Source organism: Triturus cristatus, chromosome 5_1 (genome assembly GCF_964204655.1).
Source record: "Triturus cristatus chromosome 5_1, aTriCri1.1, whole genome shotgun sequence".
In the NCBI taxonomy this organism is placed as follows: domain Eukaryota; kingdom Metazoa; phylum Chordata; class Amphibia; order Caudata; family Salamandridae; genus Triturus; species Triturus cristatus.
Window position 1 is genome coordinate 731,627,339 of NC_140587.1, and position 18,028 is coordinate 731,645,366.

Genomic DNA, 18,028 nt, shown 5'->3' on the forward strand with positions numbered 1-18,028 from the left:
GCTATTTCAAGATCAGATAAGACCCGGAAAGTACAGATATAACCTACGTTCTCATTCTATGAACCAATAACATTGCATAATTACCTTTCTATTTGAAAACTGTTTTGATCTTATCACATTTCCATTCAGTCAGGAAGTTTGCTCTATAATTTTTAGTTTTTTTGGTTTTTTTTTGTGTTGTTCTCTCACCTTGCCATCTGGGTTACCGTAGGGTCGTAACGTGTGCCTTGTTTTAACTTGCAGGGAACCAGACACAAGGTCGGTTTCTTCTGTTTATTTTGGGAACTCCCAGGGTAGACAGAGGCAATTTTTAACCGGTACAAACCATCCGTTGCGAACGGTTGTAGAAGAAGGAGCTTCCTGAACTGCGACGGGCTAACGTCATAAATGCTCGCAAGACAAAACTGTATGAAATATTGTATAGCAAATGTTTCCTAATGCAATGTGCTCTGACATTTCTGATTGTTTTAATAACTCTGATAGGCGGAATTATTTTTGGTATTCAACTGATCTTTGCACCTGTTACATCTACGGTATCTCCCCATGTTTCTGTTTCTCCGACTATTGTTTCTGTTCATTCTTTCCATCCTTTTCCTGCACATGAGCAAGCTCGACGCTCTGAGTTTATAAATAACACTTTCATTCAGCTCTTGCACCAACACCAACTAGTGGTAAACACAACGAACTGCTGGGTGTGTGGCTTGATACCACATACCATGGACAAGGGTATCCCTTATCTGGTTCTGCCCTTTAGTTATAATGGATCATTCTGGGCATTTCAGACCATGTTCGCCTATGCTCTAGAGACCTATCCCCCGCGACCTCCGCGTTCCACTAGGTATAACTCCGCTAATAGAGCCTTGGTAAAGGGAATCACTGACATGGTTAGAGATGTCAATAACTCTCCGTTTATTCCCAAGGATGAATTGCGAGTTTACATGGGTTGGAATGTTACGGAATATGGCATTACTTTGGGTGAGAACAAACGTAAAAGCTCGACTCCGATCTGGGTCGTACCCCACCAAGGTCAGGTCTGTTTGCAAGGAAATGGGAGAAATCCGAAAGCTCGACTAGGGAAGAGTGACTGTACCGAAACATACGCTTTCCCGTCACAGTTTTCACCTGCATTCTTAGCTGCTAAGGGCACCTATTTTGTTTGCAAAGACAGAGCATATACATGGCTGCCTGCTGACTTTTCAGGCTCATGTTATATCGCTCAACTGTTGCCTCCGACATACACTGCTGCACCGGATTATCACAAAACTAGAGTTGTGAGAGGTGTTTTCAATAAGGAAGACACTGCTGGCCAAGAAGCAGGAGACTTCTTCAAAGGTTTCCTTCCGTTCTGGGGGCCTATGGCCAACAGTAGAAACTTACGTCAACTAACACGGGTAGTTGAATCCACTATTACCGAGACTGCGGGTGCCCTTAGCAACCTGACAGCTGAGCTTCAAGCGGATCGCCTCATGACGTTACAGAATCGTATGGTCCTTGATGTATTACTTGCAGATCGAGGTGGGGTATGTAAGATGATCCAATCGAGTTGTTGTGTTTTTATCCCAGATAATGCGCCAACGGTATATAAGGCCATTTCTAAGTTACACAAAATCTCTGACTCTATTCATGTAGAGGAAGGTGACTGGTCACTAATGGGATGGTTCTGGAATCTGTTATCTGCGTGGGGACGGAAGGTTCTGATAGTCACTGGTGTTGCGTTGGTATTTTTATTCTCGTGCTGTCTCATTGTTCAGTGTGGTCCTGCCTTATGTGGCCTTTGTGTTTCAACATGCGTAAGAAGACCACCTGTTCTTGGAGATACGCCACAGGATAGAATAATGTTCCAGAGACATATCAGTGACCTGATGAACATAGAGATGGACTCTGACATAGAGTAAGTTATTGCCTATGTAAGGGCAAAAGGACGGTCTGAGGTTCTGCAGCGATCCAAACCCGTGTATTCGGTATCGTAGTACTGACACGATTTTGGTATCAATGAACCGTAAATGATCCATTTAATATATGACAGTGTTTTCGCTGCGCTACGAGCATGAATTCACTGAGAAATAGGGCATTCTGTTGTAAAGCCATGGCATCCATTTTAGATACGGCACCCATTTTGTTTCTTGCCCTCACATAGTCAATGGACGAGCAATGACCCCGGCAGAATCACCTTGTTAAGGACACGTAAGCCCGAGCCCGAGGAAGCTGACACTGCGTGACTAGGCAGAATCAAGCTGCCTCCCCTGCCTGAGGCCAGCCCTGCTATACTGGTTCTCGTGTCCATTGTCCTGATTGAGAGACCAAAGACGGTAGCCATGCCCGTTTATGATCCATAAACACCTCTTATCCTACTTTTCTATCCCTTACACCTGGCTCTGCTCCTCTCCTTCTGGGCTTTTACAATGGGGAGGATACGATTTTTATGATGGGGAGGATCGGTCAAAGAATGGGAAACTGACAAAGAGACTTGATCGAATACTGAAAACCTACGACTAATTATTGTTTGGTGTATGTTTATTGTCTGTTTGGGATACCGAGTTGGGCATGAAAGATATTCGTGTAATGTTGCCTGAAGACATATTTTATGTATTTAAGGAGCAACCCACTTTTTGCAAATCGAACAGTCTCGTAGATTCTGCCTTTGTGTGGTTCCTATGACTTCTGTGTCCCTGCAGTAAATAAATCTTGGTCTCTGACGCCACCATCGAGAAGCCCGCGTCTCTGTTTATTTGTGCACCAAGGCAGGAAGCAGGAAGGAACTCAGGGGTCTTTGGGTGTTGTTTCCCTGACACCTCTGGACTTTTAAAAGTCCAGAACCTCACTGTGAGGGAACCATGGCTACTCTCAGTGGGAGGTGTGTAGGATGGGGAGCCAACAGGCTCTTCCCTTCTGGCACCTCTGACCAGGGTAGAGTGTGGGCTACCCACCAGCCCGCTGACATGGCTTTGGGCTATTGCCAATGCCATGGACTACTGACACCACAGGGGTCGAGCCTGGCTGTGGACTGCTGATGTGCAGGGGGGTGACCCTCCATGGTTGCCAGGTACTCAGATTGTCCTGGTTCTGTGTGGCCAGGCTGAGGTTTGAAGATTTGTGCGGTCCCTCCTGGTCCCCTGGGAAGGACCAACGGCAGTGGAACTGTCTGCTCCCATCACACTGGGAGACCCCCTTGCTTGTGGGGGGAAAAGGAAGGCTCCCGGCAAGAACACCTGGTAATGGTTTTCAAATCAGAAAGGCTGGCTGTCAGAGGGGAAGCCTTGAATGGAGCGTGGACCACATGTTCGTGTGGCATGCAGTACTATATTATATTCTGGGTCTGGGTTTCGTATTTGAGCCATGCTTTTGTCTTTTGTACATGGGTGCCTGCAGGACCCCTCCCACCACACTTGGGGGTGGATCCCTCTGCAGCCAGGCTGGTGGGAGGGACGCAGAGGGGGCAATGTGGACATGTGGAAGGCTGCCTCCACCACATGCTGACTGCCACAGGGGCCTCCCCCACCTGTCCCTGCACCCCGAGTGCAGGGATGGGGCCATGATCCCTTGCAGGGTGACCAGATTGCTGGACCACCCCTGCACAAGTAGCTGGGAGGCAAGCGACCCAAGTAAGGGGCCTCCCAAGCACTGACCTCAGAGTGCATGGCTACTCCTGCAATTGTTGGACTGCAGTGTGACTGGGTCCTGTGTTTGGTCGTCCTTGGCCATCAGGTCACTGGGTCATCTTGGGCCATCTGGCCGCCATGCTATGCAACCAGATGGCCAGTCAGGCTAACTCCAACTTTTGGTCTCGCCCCAGGTTTCTGTAAGCCTCCACTTTGTGGTGCTTAATAGTTGAGGAAAATGGCCTTCCCAGTCTGACCTGCAGGTAGAGGATGTGGCCTGGGCCTGGGCTTAACCCTCCATGGCTCACCAGGCTCTAAAAAGGTTGAGGCACCCACCCAAGGCAGCCTGACTTCCGGTGGTGGCAGTGACAGTACCCAGTGCAGCGTGGCTGCAGGCCTGGGGAGTACTTTCTTGCTCCTGTACTGAGTTTCGGATAAAGAGTGGAGACCTAGCCTTCATGAAGGCCCAGCCACCCGCCCCTGACGATAAGCTGGAACATGAGCCCGGGAGAACTCTGAGAAGCCCTCAGCAGACACCGGGGCCCTATCTTAAATGGCAGCAACAGTCAATGTCCCGCACCACCCAGGTGTACTGTTTACAAGCCTGTCGCAAGGCTTAGCAATCTCCTAAAGATGAGCAAGGCCTGCCAAAGGGGATGCAGCTTGCCAGGGACGCCATCTCCCCCCTTCTCCGGCAGGGAGGGAGCCATGGTCGAGTTCTTGGCCAGTGCTCCGGCAGGGACCGGGCTCCATGCGCTGACCCTCCATGACGCTAAGCGTGCGGCAGGGGGGCAATGTCTTCCTGGTCACGGACAGGGGGCATGCATTGGAAAGGTCCAGACCAGGCCCTGGGTTCCCTTCTGTGGACTGCGGTGTCGTAAAGGGGATGCTGCCCCTGCATGGCAGGTTTCAGAGTATCTAAAACAAGCCCGGGGCCCCCTGCCGGACCATGGGCTGGGCACCCTGGTCCGGGTCACCCTCCTCCACCCTGCTGCATAACAAAGGGCACGGGACGGGGGTCCCACGGGCCCGGGGAGGTTTTCCCTCTTTCTCTGGGTTCAGAAGCAGGGAATGGGGCAGGGCTCCAGCGAGTCCTGGGGTGGGAGTGAATTCAGAATTGTGTCTACTTTGCAGAAATGTATGGCTTTCCAGGATCCACCATGGGTTTCACACCCAGGTTTACCACTAACTGGAAAGAGGTTGAACACACAAACAAATTAGGAGAAATAGGCCATGCCCCAGTAAAATGGCAAAACTGGAAGCTGGGAAGATGGTGATTTTAGCACTGCAACCCCTTCATTTAAGTCATTTGCAGGGGAAAAAAACTGATGCTTTCTTCCGCAGCACTTGTTTCTCAAAAAACCCCAAATGTATCTGTATTTTGGTTAATTTCTTGGTCCACTCTGGGGGAATCCACAATCCCTGAGTGCCTTTAGAATCCCCAGGATGTTAGAAAAAAAGACACAAATTGGGCATGGATACCTTATGTGGACAAAATAATTATGAGGTCCTAAGCGCAAGCTACACCAAATAGCCAAAAAAGAGCTTAGCACAGGAGAGGGAAAAAGCCTGGCAGCAAAAGGGCTCATTAACTAATAAAATATTGTCACTAGTTATGTAGCATCCACAGCAAACTGAACTGTGTTTCACATTTAACCCTATATTTTACAGTACTTCTTTGATGTTAATGTATGAGGGATTTGGGGATGTTGACCATTTATTGTGTTTTAGTGTCATAAATGTTATGTGTTTATAATTTTATTAGCCGAAATCATGTGTTGGTGAAATTCACCTAAATGTGTGCTGAGGACTAATGATTTTATGACTTCTGTGATTGCGTACTAATGAATCGGGAAATGGGCAATATTTCTGCAAGAATGTATTTCCTGGAAATAAAACAGTGTTGATTGATACTGTCCTAATCAGTGAACCTCGTCAAATGGCTTAAAAAGGTAAGTGGCCAAAGAGTGCTTATCCGAATTTAAACCTGCTACCGGCAGGTTGTATTGTATTGTATTGTATAACTCTTTTGTATAGCGCGACTGTCACCCAACGGGTATCCTGGCGCTTGGAGACAGAGATGGTAAAGAGCATGTCAGGATCCTTTGGGGTTTCTGCGGGAGCCATAAAAAGCAACAGGTACACTAGCTCGGTCATTATTCATAAACATTTATTACTTACTTACTTAACCTCTTCCGTGCTCATGACGTCTCCCGGCCGTCATGAGTCACGATGGGCGTGTGCGGACGACGGCCGGGAGACGTCATGACCACGCCCGCGATCGGAATGTCAGCACCGCGGGAGCGCTGCGGCGGAATTTGCGCCGCAGCGAAGAGGTTAAATAACGTTATTTCGGTCAAAGACCATAAAAGCACAGAATAAAAATACTACAATATACAATTTCAGTGCAAATAAGCAAAGACTACTGCCAATTACATAAAAAATAGTGCAAATTTTGGTTGACCAGAAACATAGTCATTAATTAATTGTAAAAATTAATTGCAAGAGGTTTACACAGATATGGATGCTATCAAAATTTCTTTGTGATATACATAGATGATAGGACGCCGGGGACCACATAAGTCTATGGATACTGCAAGATGGACTATACAGGGAGTCCATCCTTTATAGCACATACACTTGCTATATCTACAATGTAAAAAAAGGCCTCATTTAGCTAATGTATCTCATGTCAGAGAAACATATTATATTCAACATGTAGATCTTGGGAACATAAAATGTCTCAAAGTTAAAAAAATGTCATGAAATAGGATAAAAACACTCAAAAGTTAAAACCTGAATCAAAGTTAAAAATGTGCGCAGTATACACAGAAATTGGGAGACAGCAAAAACTATTGGGGGATGGGTATTAAACATTTATAATAATGTGTCATTACTTAGGAGCTGAGAAATATTGGTTTATAAAATAGTACATACTACAATCTGACATACTATTTTTCATCCAACTGTTTATATGGTTTTCTGTGTATTAGTGCTGTACATTAAACCTATCAAGACTTTTCATGCCCATTTTGAAAAAAGGATGCAGAATTTCCCACATACGTGTTACTCGTTTTAGCAACTTCGGGAAGGCGAAATGCTGGTTCATATGCTCTGTTTTAAACTTGTGACCTGTTCATTTCTCGCAGGTTTCTTAGGCAGGTGTTTTATATCAAAGTACATTAACACCCTCAAGTATCAAAGTCTGTCTGTAACAGGATCTGTAGGTGAAAAATTGACTTTAGTAAAGTAGCACATAAATCTAGCTGAACTCCATATTCTTCTTTTTTCCTACAAGGTCACCTTTATTGTAGAATTACTTTACATAAATATATATAGGTGACTACTATCAAGATGAAAACTACAGACACTTAGTTGAAAACTGTGCTTGAATCAAGAGAGTACCAAAGAGGATTCAGGCTACATGAAGATAAATCCATTGTGACCTATCCATGTTGAACTTTCGCAACTGAGGGGGTGGGGGTGAATAAACCAATAGAAGGCTTGTATGGAGCACTTAGGTCCTCATGTCCTTTTCCCTTTGTCAGGCCGGCAAAGCCATCTGGTGGGAACAACTCTCGACAAAGATCACTAGGGCGATGGATTCTTTAGCACCATGCTAATCCTTATAATTCTCTTCTCTTGGGTGCACAGTCAAGAAGGGTAATATTATAGATTAATATAGTGCTTTAGGGTGAAGTGTTTCCAGTAGCAGTTTGCCAACCCCAGGGCTCGAGGAATCTCCGGTAATTTCTGTCAACCCTGATGGGGAATACAGGGTTTTACCTTCAACTCTGAGCCGGTGGTTACAACCCACCCGTACCCTCATCACCCCACTGTCATCCTTCCTCCCTCACCAGCCATTTTTTAGTAGGAGGGGAAATATCACTTCCTATTACATACATCATGTTCGGTTTGTCAGGTTGCTTTTGGGTAAAGAATGTTGGGGTGCCACCATCTAAATTGTGATATCCCCCTCCTCTGCCCCTGACTTGTTATTGCCAGTTGAGAGGCAGTGGTCCCGTGAGAGATCCAGGATGCCACCACCCTTTGAACGTCCCCCTGCCAAGGTCACATTTTCAGCCTTAGGAGCTTCAAAATTACACCATACCACGGATGGAGTTTCACTGTAAATTACCTGTGACTGTGGCCAAGTGGCTTATAGCATCTTTGGAGACACCTGTCTCCCATGCAAGTGATGAAGAGTTGTTCTCTCTTGCCTGAATACGTGAGAGAACCTATTCTATAGACCAGAGTGATGTTTTTGCTGTGCAGTTAGAACCCAAGCTCTGCTGTACTGTTTTGTGCCTAAAAGACAGGTTGATATAGATCCCAGTCCCCAAGATGAGAGGGCAGAGAATTATAGTTCATGGCCAGGCAGCCTGTCTCTTGCTGAGACCGGGCAAGATGATCCTTTAAGGCTTGAACCATTGGTTACAAATGCTGCGCACAGAACATAGTATGAGATAGTGACAGCACAACATGTGTTGGTATTAAACCAGTGGTATGCAGTGTTTTTTTTTACTAGCAGAAACTCTGAGGGGTATATTCTCAAGATTGAGTGATAACCATTGCAAAAGTTAATTAACGCAACCTTTAACATCGCAGTCTATCACGGGAAACTTACGCCGTGTTACCCAAGTATTCACATCATGGCGGTACCATGCGATAGTCATCAGACAACGCATCAAATGGGCGCGATAAAATCAATGCCACGGCGCCAAAATACGAAACACAAATGCCCAAAAAGTTGCAATGAGGCCAAACACGACCCAAAAAGCCGCAAAAAACAGCGGCAGGCCTGCAAATCCCACGCATCTGGTGGGAAAATGCACTATAAAAGCAACAAAAACAACACACCAGAAAGAATCGTAAGTGCGTAGCAACATGGATGCACCTTGACCGAGCGCAGAGACCAACGCGAACCCCACAAGCCCCACAGACCACCAGCAAGAAACAACAGGGTCGGGGAAGGCCAAGGAGAAGAGAGAGAGGAAGACGGGGTGCAGTCCACTGGAAAATAAGCTCAGCATCATGGAGGTGACAGAACACTACCAGCAACTGACCCACAATCAGACCACCTGGAATGCTGTCGTAGTGTTGAGGAGGCCAATGGAGGAGGCCAAGAGGCACTGGCATGATGTGAAAATCTAAACCAGGCACAAAGCCACTGCCAACAGGAAGGCAACAGATGGTGGGAGTCATGCGCCACAGGAGGAGCTGGAGGAAACGGAGGCCACAGTCAACAGTGCGGACACGGTGCAAGGAGTCGGGTGTGTGGACACAGCTCGGGAGGACCTGACACAACATCAACAGGGTGAGTAGAAGACCAGGTACTGGGGGCATGGGGGAGATGGGCACAATGGCACACATGCACAACTATGTGTAGCACAATGCACACCCACAATGACCCTGGATCATGTCCCTGATCCCTGTGGCACGCTGCAGCACACACACATAGCAATAACAGCACATCCACATTGACGACAATGTGGTACAATGTGCAACCCCGACACTGCAGAACAGAGGACACCACTGGCTCCACACACGTGCAGAAACAGGCCCACTACATCTGACAGAGCTGTAAACTGTGAGATTGAAATGTATGCGTAAAAACTCACACCTGTCATGTAGTCCAAATGTACACTGTCCTGCATTTAAATTCTGCACCTCCAAAACAGTCACAATGTACATTGTCATACAGTCTGCATGTAAACAAGAACAATGCGCCAACACACATGTCAACACAATGTCAACCTGCATCTCCCCTCCACATTGCAGAGGGACACACAAAATCTCCAGCAGAGCACAGACGACCACACATCAGTGATGCAAGAGAGGACCATCACACCTTCGACACCGATGCCCTACAACAGCCCATGGACATCTCACGCAACCCACCACCAGAACCAGGGCAGCCAAGCTGCTTAGAGGAGAACCCAGCCCCTGCAACAGACCACACAGCATGAAGCACCCGCAAGCACGGCAGGCTCACAACACTTCACCGACCCACACATGGCACCCCAATGACAGGTGTCAGAACGCCAAAAGGAGGTGGCCAAACAGGTGCAGGTGTGGTTCGAACCCATGGAAGGCAAACTAGATCACATACGTGGGTATCTATTACCCTTCAGGGACCACCTACACCCCACAAAGGAGACCCACACTGCGATAGAGACACAGACAGATGCACATTCTCAGTACAGAAACACGCCCAGGGGCATGCACATATCAGTCACACACACACGTTGGTTCTGTGTACGATGGCACAGTCTACTGCCCTTACGAATTGAGTGGGTGACGACAAAGCTACATGTCCAAGCTCTAACCCGCAGCCTGCGGTGATGTCTGCATCCGCTGTACACAGCACATTGTAATGTCCTAGGGCACAGGGCTCTCATGCATACAACAAGATGGCAGGGACACACGCATATATCATGTTGAACTGGCTACGGGCACTTGCTCCTGGCCCCTTTATTGGCAGGGCCACATGTACAGTGATGACTGTGCTGGAGGTGTGTGGGGTGAGTATAAGGCAACCCACACGGAGTGCTTGGTGCTGGCAACAACTTGAACAGTGGACACCAGTGCAATGGAAAAAGAAAACACCTGCATAACAGAGTCAACTGCTGAGCAACATGGAGGGAGCCCGAGCAAGTACAGAGGTCAACCAACATACAAACAGAAGTGTCCTTCAGTTTCAGTGCCCTGCAGTTGGGGCCCCAGAGCTGAGCATGCTCATGTGAAGAAAATGTCTAGGATTGTGTCCCTTATGGACATTCCTGATGCAGCTGCAGTGGGGGGGGTGTCACACCTACATCATCTTCCTCATCATTGTCCCATGTCTCCCCAACTGCCTGAGGTGACATTGCTGCATGAGCTCTACACAGCACATAACCAAAACAGTAATGGACGATGATTCGTGGTGCACAGAGTTAGTGGCACCTGGAGTCCTGAGCAGGGAATCAGACAGAAGATGGCATCCATGACAGGTGCGGGCAACTCCGTCTGTCTGCCAGTATGACTGTTTCGACACTGGCAGTTGAAGGTTGGAGTTGGTCCTGGCAGTTGTGGTGTGTGCCTCCTGCGGTGATGCAACGTCCGGGCTGGTCAGGACTCGATTTGATGTGTGAGCCCTGGTGGGCCGCATTTGAGGCCAGAGGAAGCAGACAGCGCAGGGCCACAGACAAATGGCATTGATGACCCCAAGGCCATCACCTCAGAGGCCATCCAACATCTCAGAAGAATTGGTCCCGGACCTGACCAGCACAGATTTAGTGGCCCTGGATGCACTGCGGCTGGCACAGGCACCCCGCCACAGGACGGTGACATGCGGTGCAGTGAGATGGGCTACGCAAGCTGAGCGGGTCCTCATCAATGTCCGAGGTGTATGTGGCGGAGGGTTGCAGGGGACAGTGGAAGGTGTCCTCCAGGGCAGGATGCAGAGGGTGGAAGCTGTCTGGAAGCAGCAAATGGAGGAGTGGAATGCCACAGCATCGTTTTAGCCACAAAGTCAGTATCACCGACATGATGGCAACAACAACCCCAAGTCCATGGACTCAGTCGATACCAAAGTTCAACCAGAAAGTGTCCATGGGTCTTGGGGAACAGACATAGTGGCACTGGTGCTGAAAGGGGATGCAGTCTGCGTTGAGGCCTGTACAATGACATCAAGTCAGCCATAAATAAATCAAGACTGAATTTGAAAAGTGTGATCTACTCAACCGCAGTGTAGGCCTGAGGCAGCGGTCAGCACGAGCCAGACGCGGTTCAGCGAGCTCCTCCTGGAACTCTAACACACGACGTTGACATGACATTTGGGAGTGACTTGTGGTTGACGGAGGCAAAACCACAAGAGCTGAGTGGGTGTTCAGTCAGCGACGATGATGTGTCCTGCCAGGTACGGACTGGATTGGATTGGTGTGAGGCCTGCTGGACCGCAGTGTAGTCCGACGGCATAGTCATCGACGGCCCACAGACACGTGTGGTTGGGATGCCAGGCACATACTTGGTGTCACCACATCGAAGGGAGTACAGTAATGTAAACTCTGCATTAATGTGCATATTCGGAAAATGTATGATCAAGACTCATTCCCAAATGTGTGACCTACTCGCCCGCAGCGTAGGCCAGAGGCAGCGGTCAGCAAGGGCCCACAGCCACATGTCATTGTCTTGCGATGGACGAGTTAGTGACACCAGGGCAGTTGTTGGTAGTGTTCGATCACCTCCATAATGATGATCCTTTTACTCTCCGGATAGAAATACATCATCCTCTTACACCTCTCCTTGCATGCAATGATATGTACTGTGCCATTGACAAATCAAAACTCAGTCCCACATATGCAAACGACTCGAACGCAGCGTGGCCTGAGGGCAGTAGTCCGCGTGGGCCGACAGACAGATGTGGATGGAATGCTATGCACAAACTTGGTGGCACCACATCGATGGGAGTATAGTGAGATAAAATCTGCCATAATTGATGTTCTCTGCCATAGTGTAATCAAGACTCAGTTCCAAATGTGTGACCTACTTTTCCGCTGTGCATGCAGGTGGAGTACCTCAATGAGAACGGAGTACAGTGGGCCCGTGTTGCGGAGGCCGTGATGGTCTGAGGAGGCTGTCAGGATCGCTGCACTCAGTTGTGGAGCTTGCACCGGCACGTGGTGGGCCCTCATCGACACACGCCGGTGATGGCAGGCGCCAGGCCTGGCAGGACTGGTATGGGCCCTGCAGCCTGGGGTGAAGCAGCCACACAGGAACGCAGGCAACACCGCTCACAGCGACAGCGTCAGCCTCGTGGTGGGGTGAGGGGCGCCGCCCTGGCAGAGTCCTTGGGCATTCTGGAAGAGGACCACGCCCAGAGCTACGTGATTTTTATTCACATCCCTACGCGTGCCCTGCCTATGCCGGGCCAGCCCACTCCACTCACGCTTACAGGGGGGCACGTAACAAGCTACATTTCCAGGATCTTCCCCACTGGCTGTGGTGACATGGTTGCGTCCACTGTCCACTGCACTCCATACACCAGCGGTGTATGTCGACATGGATATGTGTGTGGTTTGCATACTGCAGTCTGGCCATCGCATTGACGCCACACTTGGTCTAGGATTTTGTCCTATATCTAGGAGTGATTGGTACAATACCAAAGTTGACCTGTACAAGTTTGTGAGATTATTGAAATTAAAATAATTATTTTCATCCAATCCGACAAAGACAAAGTGTTGTAATGTGATATCACTACTAAGCAACATGACAATACAAAATGTTTATGATACTATACTGCTTTTATCTTTGACAGAAAATGAGGATGATCTATTAACCATGACTAGGTTACTTGATGATTTGGAAGTTAGTACAGATTTAAGTATAGGTAGTGGTCTAAAAAGTAATTCAAAATAGACTCCCCAACTATTGTCTGTCAATATGATTGATGAGTTTTATAAAGCTGTGAATCAAGACATAGATAATATTATTGCCAGTGACAAAACCAGCGGGATCTTTCAGGGATGCGATTATTTATCTAGAGCTGAAAGAACAGCCTTGAAAAAATGAAGTAACAATTCAGAATTGATAATCTGCATGGCGGACAAAGGTGGCAACATCATGTTGATGGACAAGTCTGATTATAATGATGAATTTTTCTCCCAATTGAATAATGAACTATATTATGAACGATTGGACATTAACTCTAATCATGAACTAAAGGGTTTGATTAAAATGAATCTCAAAATATGGTATGACAGGGGTTTCATTAACCAGGATGAATATGTATATCTGTTAGTTGATCACCCTAGATCTCCATGTATGTTAGCCTTCCAAAGATTCACAAGAATCGTACCAAGCCACCTGGAAGACGGATTATATTGGGTATTGGGGGTCCCACAGAGAAACTTTCCCAATTTATTGATTCATTTCTCAGACCATACGTAGAGAACTTACCATCATATGTACAGGATACGAAGCATATTCTGAATTTAATGAATGATATGACTTGGGAACCAGGAATGATCCTGGTGACATTAGACGTGGTGTCTTTATACACCAACATACATCATCACCTGGGTATTAATGTTTTACAATCATTTTCAAACAAGTGGCCAGTGGAATATTTTGAACACACTATCATGCTACTTGAGATTACTAGATTGGTACTAGAAATTAATGTGTTCTTATTAGACAATAAGTGGTACAGGCAAACACTTGGGACTGCCATGGGCTCCAGATTTGCTCTGTCTTTTGCTAATCTCTTCATGGGTTGGTTTGAGGCAGAGTGGATCTGTGGTCCCAGGGGCAGGAAATGGACTGACAGCATTTATTATTGGGGAAGGTTCATTAATGACTGTTTCTTAGTTTGGACAGGGACTACTTCTGAATAGGAGGTTTTCTTTGTAAATTTGAATTCTCATGATTATAATTTAAATTTTACCACACACTATGATACCCAAAGAATAGTCTTCCTAGATGTAGAACTGTATATTAGAGGAAACAAGATACGCAGCAAGATGTTTCACAAGAGTACTAGCTGTAATGCGCTACTACATGCAGAGAGTTGCCATCCCCGATGCCAAATTAATGCCATCCCATACGGGGAAATGGTACGAGCACATAGGAATTGCTCTGAACAGACCAAATTTGAGGAAACTATTGAAGACATTAAGATCAGATTTTTTGCAAGGGGTTACAACCGAGGTGTTGTGGAAAGTGCAGCGAACAAAATACAGAAATTGCATAGAAAAGAGACTTTTTAATCATGTAGTAAACACAGGAAGACTTATGGTAGTGACAAGATCAGATTGGTAACTAACTTCAGCTATGATAGTAATAAACAATAAAGGTTACTTAATGTTACTTAATAAACACTGGCATATATTAAAATCTGGTAAATGGATCGCATCTTACCTGACTGAGAGACCGAGTGTGACATTTAGGAAGGGACTGACGTTGGCTAATATTATCAGCCCCAGTTACCCTAGAACACTAAAAAATCTTAAATGGCTGAGTGACCGAATTAAAGGCTTCCACAAATGTGGATGTTGCAGCTCATATCGGTGGGATGTTTCCAAGATAACTCAATTTAACCATAGCAATACTGGTAACCATAAGATTAACATGTTCATCAATTGCGATACCACATTTGTTATATATACAATTATCTGTACCTGTAAAAAGATATATATAGGGAGTACAATCAGGCGACTATGAGAGAGAATGGTTGAACATTTTAGAGCACTCAAAAATGGAGATACCAGATATCCTATAGAAGCACAAGCTGTACAGAACCATCGTTATCAAGACAATCATAAATTTAGCTTCCATGGTATCGAGCATGTTAAACTGGATATACGTGGTGGAAAAAGGGAACTAATGCTCAGATGCGAAGAAGCCCTTTGGATCATGAAATTGAGGGCTGTAGAGCTGGGTTTAAACATTGATAGTGAACTGCAGTATTTTTTTGGCTAATAAATTGATGTTTACTTTGATGTGTTATAAAACTCAGTAATGAATGATGTAATCTGCTACCTATACTTAGGTTTATATGTTTTTACGAATATCATTATAGTATTTTGACATATTTGCAACTAGTGGTTATTAACTTTATATTAGTTTTCTATACTATAGACAATGTTCATTTAAAATATACGTGATATTGTTTGTACAGATAATATGTGTTATCTCACTGACTAGCTGTGTGATGAGATCCAAGTGTAGACGAACCAGATATCCATTGGTTTTTAGACCATATTACCTCTTTTTATGATATGTATACTTTTCGGTTATAGAAACGGTATATTATTATGTGAAGATAGCACATGTTTGGAAGATCAATATCTCTCTATGTTGTATTTTCTATACTATTTCTCTCTGTAACCTTGTCACTGGGTTAATCTACTTCTCTTTCTATGCCTTGTCGGTAATTCACACTATACTACTATTGTCTGTAATCTGTTAATTTATATAGCCTGTTATATAAAACGATCATTATCCAAGAAATTTTCAAGCACTATGTTAATACACATGCAGTATAAGTGCTTTTGTTTGGGTGACACATGAGATACCAATAGGTTTGATTGTTTACTTTTACTCTTCTTTACACCATAGAAGAAATACTTAACGTAGGATTGTGCATTACTGAACACTTCTTGGATGTTGCGATATAGTAGTGATATTTGACTTAGCATTGTTCATATTACTTAGCACTTCCATCATGGCGCCCATTTCTGTATGCCATAGTGAAGACGGCTACGAAAACATTACACCAGCCCTAGAGGAATGTACGACGTAGGTGAGACAATTTTAAATGTATTATAGACGTTACTGGGAATTATTTTGCTTTATTTGGTCGATCCCAGATATGGCATGAATGGGAGATGCATAGTGTACAAAGCACTGTCAAAGATGGCGCGTAGTACACATGTCATGGATTTGTTTTGGCATTTACGTACCGCTTAATAAGGACAGTAACATCTTTATTCTTTAGAATCAATTGGATACAATAGGAATTATTGTCTTCTTTATATCCGGTAAATAGTTGACTATGAATATATAGACCCGACTATTATTATCGTTTACAAATGTATATTATATACCACTCCAAGATGGCGCCCATTTAGGGATCACATAGAAAGCACAGTTAGGATGGCGCTTAAGGTGCATGGCGCCAAAGAAGCAGGATTACTGGGATGCTGTAACTCAGACAGGTATGATGATGAGGGGACCGTTTGTCCCTTTTGCGATAGAAATATCAGGATTATTTTGCGATTTAACTTCTACTGGAGTTACGATACTATGGGAATATTTATATTTGATTACCGATAGTGCTGGCTAATATTTTACTGTATTTTGGTGAATATTCCAGTGATACCGGTTGTTATTAGACTGCATTATGAAGTTTTCACTTGTGTACGATGGGAAATTAAAATGATACGGAGCGTTGAATTTGGATATGATCATGGAAATTATCGTGAAATGGAGTTTTACTTCAGAATCCTTTAAGGTTTTTTTTCCCTAGATCATGAACTCGTGATTTTGCATTTGAGGAATTACGTCCTTTTATTCGATTTTCGCCATGAAGTGAGCTGATGAAATACCTTTCTCAGCAGTGAATTGTTATACTCTAGGTGAGATTACCAAGTAAATTGTGGGGGAAGGTGACGTTTAGCATTACATTTGGTTTGCACTCATTCCATATAATTTCCATATATTTATTTGCTTTGTTGTTCTATTTCAGTTTACGGACATGAGATTTTGATAGAAGAATAGTACGCTTGGTACAGAAAAAATATGTGGATACTTGCAAAGAAGGATTTAGGAAGCCACAAGGTGAATATTTGACTCAGGTAGGCCAGACCTAAAGAAGTTAGCTGAGATTTGGGATATTTTTACTGCTTGAAACTTTTTGTACTTACAGGATTCTGATCTTTAAGAATTTATGCAGCCTGGTCATTACATTATTTTGAATTTGAAAAGGAATTCTTATCAGGTGAATTTGGATTATGTGGTTAATGTAGCTTCTGCTCTCTTATATTCACAACTTCGGTGACATGATCTTATCTTTGTCACATTACTTTGGTTAAAACTTGGTTATAGGTCTTTTAATCTGTACTTGGTGTGTGGCCTATATTCTTATAATCCAGGTATGATATGTAAAACAGTAGAGTATTTGTGTCTTTCTTGGGATTGCAGCCCTGAAGAAGTCAAGTGTGCTTTATACCGCACGACGAAACACGTGTTGGCTGTTTATGGTGACTGTTTATGCTGACCCCATCTAGCTGTGTCTAGAGAACTATACCCGGCTTCATTTTGAGAACTAGAAAATTTGAATAAATATCATGATCTTGGACTAAGAGCCTTTGGACTTTTTCAATATATTACGAACTTTCAACTTTACTTTAAGTGTGCTCACAGCAGTCTTTAATGAATTTAGTATCCCTTCGGATGAGGGGAACAACAAGATTGAATTGGTAACCAATCTTTTCTGCCATTGGAGCACCGTTCATTTGTTACAATTGTTCTGTGTACATTCCCGTGACAAGAGTAGTGCGCCCATCAAGTATCTTCTCTCCTGGTTACCAAAAACAGTTTGCATTGTCATTCATCTGTCAGTGGCCTCCTTCGCACATGCCTGGTCCCCACCTCTTCCCACAATCTGCTATCGTGTGGCTGAGGTGCCTTGCAGTCGATGGCTTATGTGCATGGCTGGCCCAGGTTGCCAGAGTGAGTTGTGCTGTTGTGTCTGGTGAGTGGGCATGTTGTTTGGCATGTTGTATGTGAGTTTGTGACATGTGCATTCCCAGTGCTGTGAGTTTCATGGTTGTGGATTTGAGGTGTGTGGTGTGTTCATTTGGTACTTGCCAACGAGCTGCACATTTACGTAGGTGCCAGCCAGGAAGCTCTGGGTAATGATGGAACTCATGCACTTGGAATGGGTG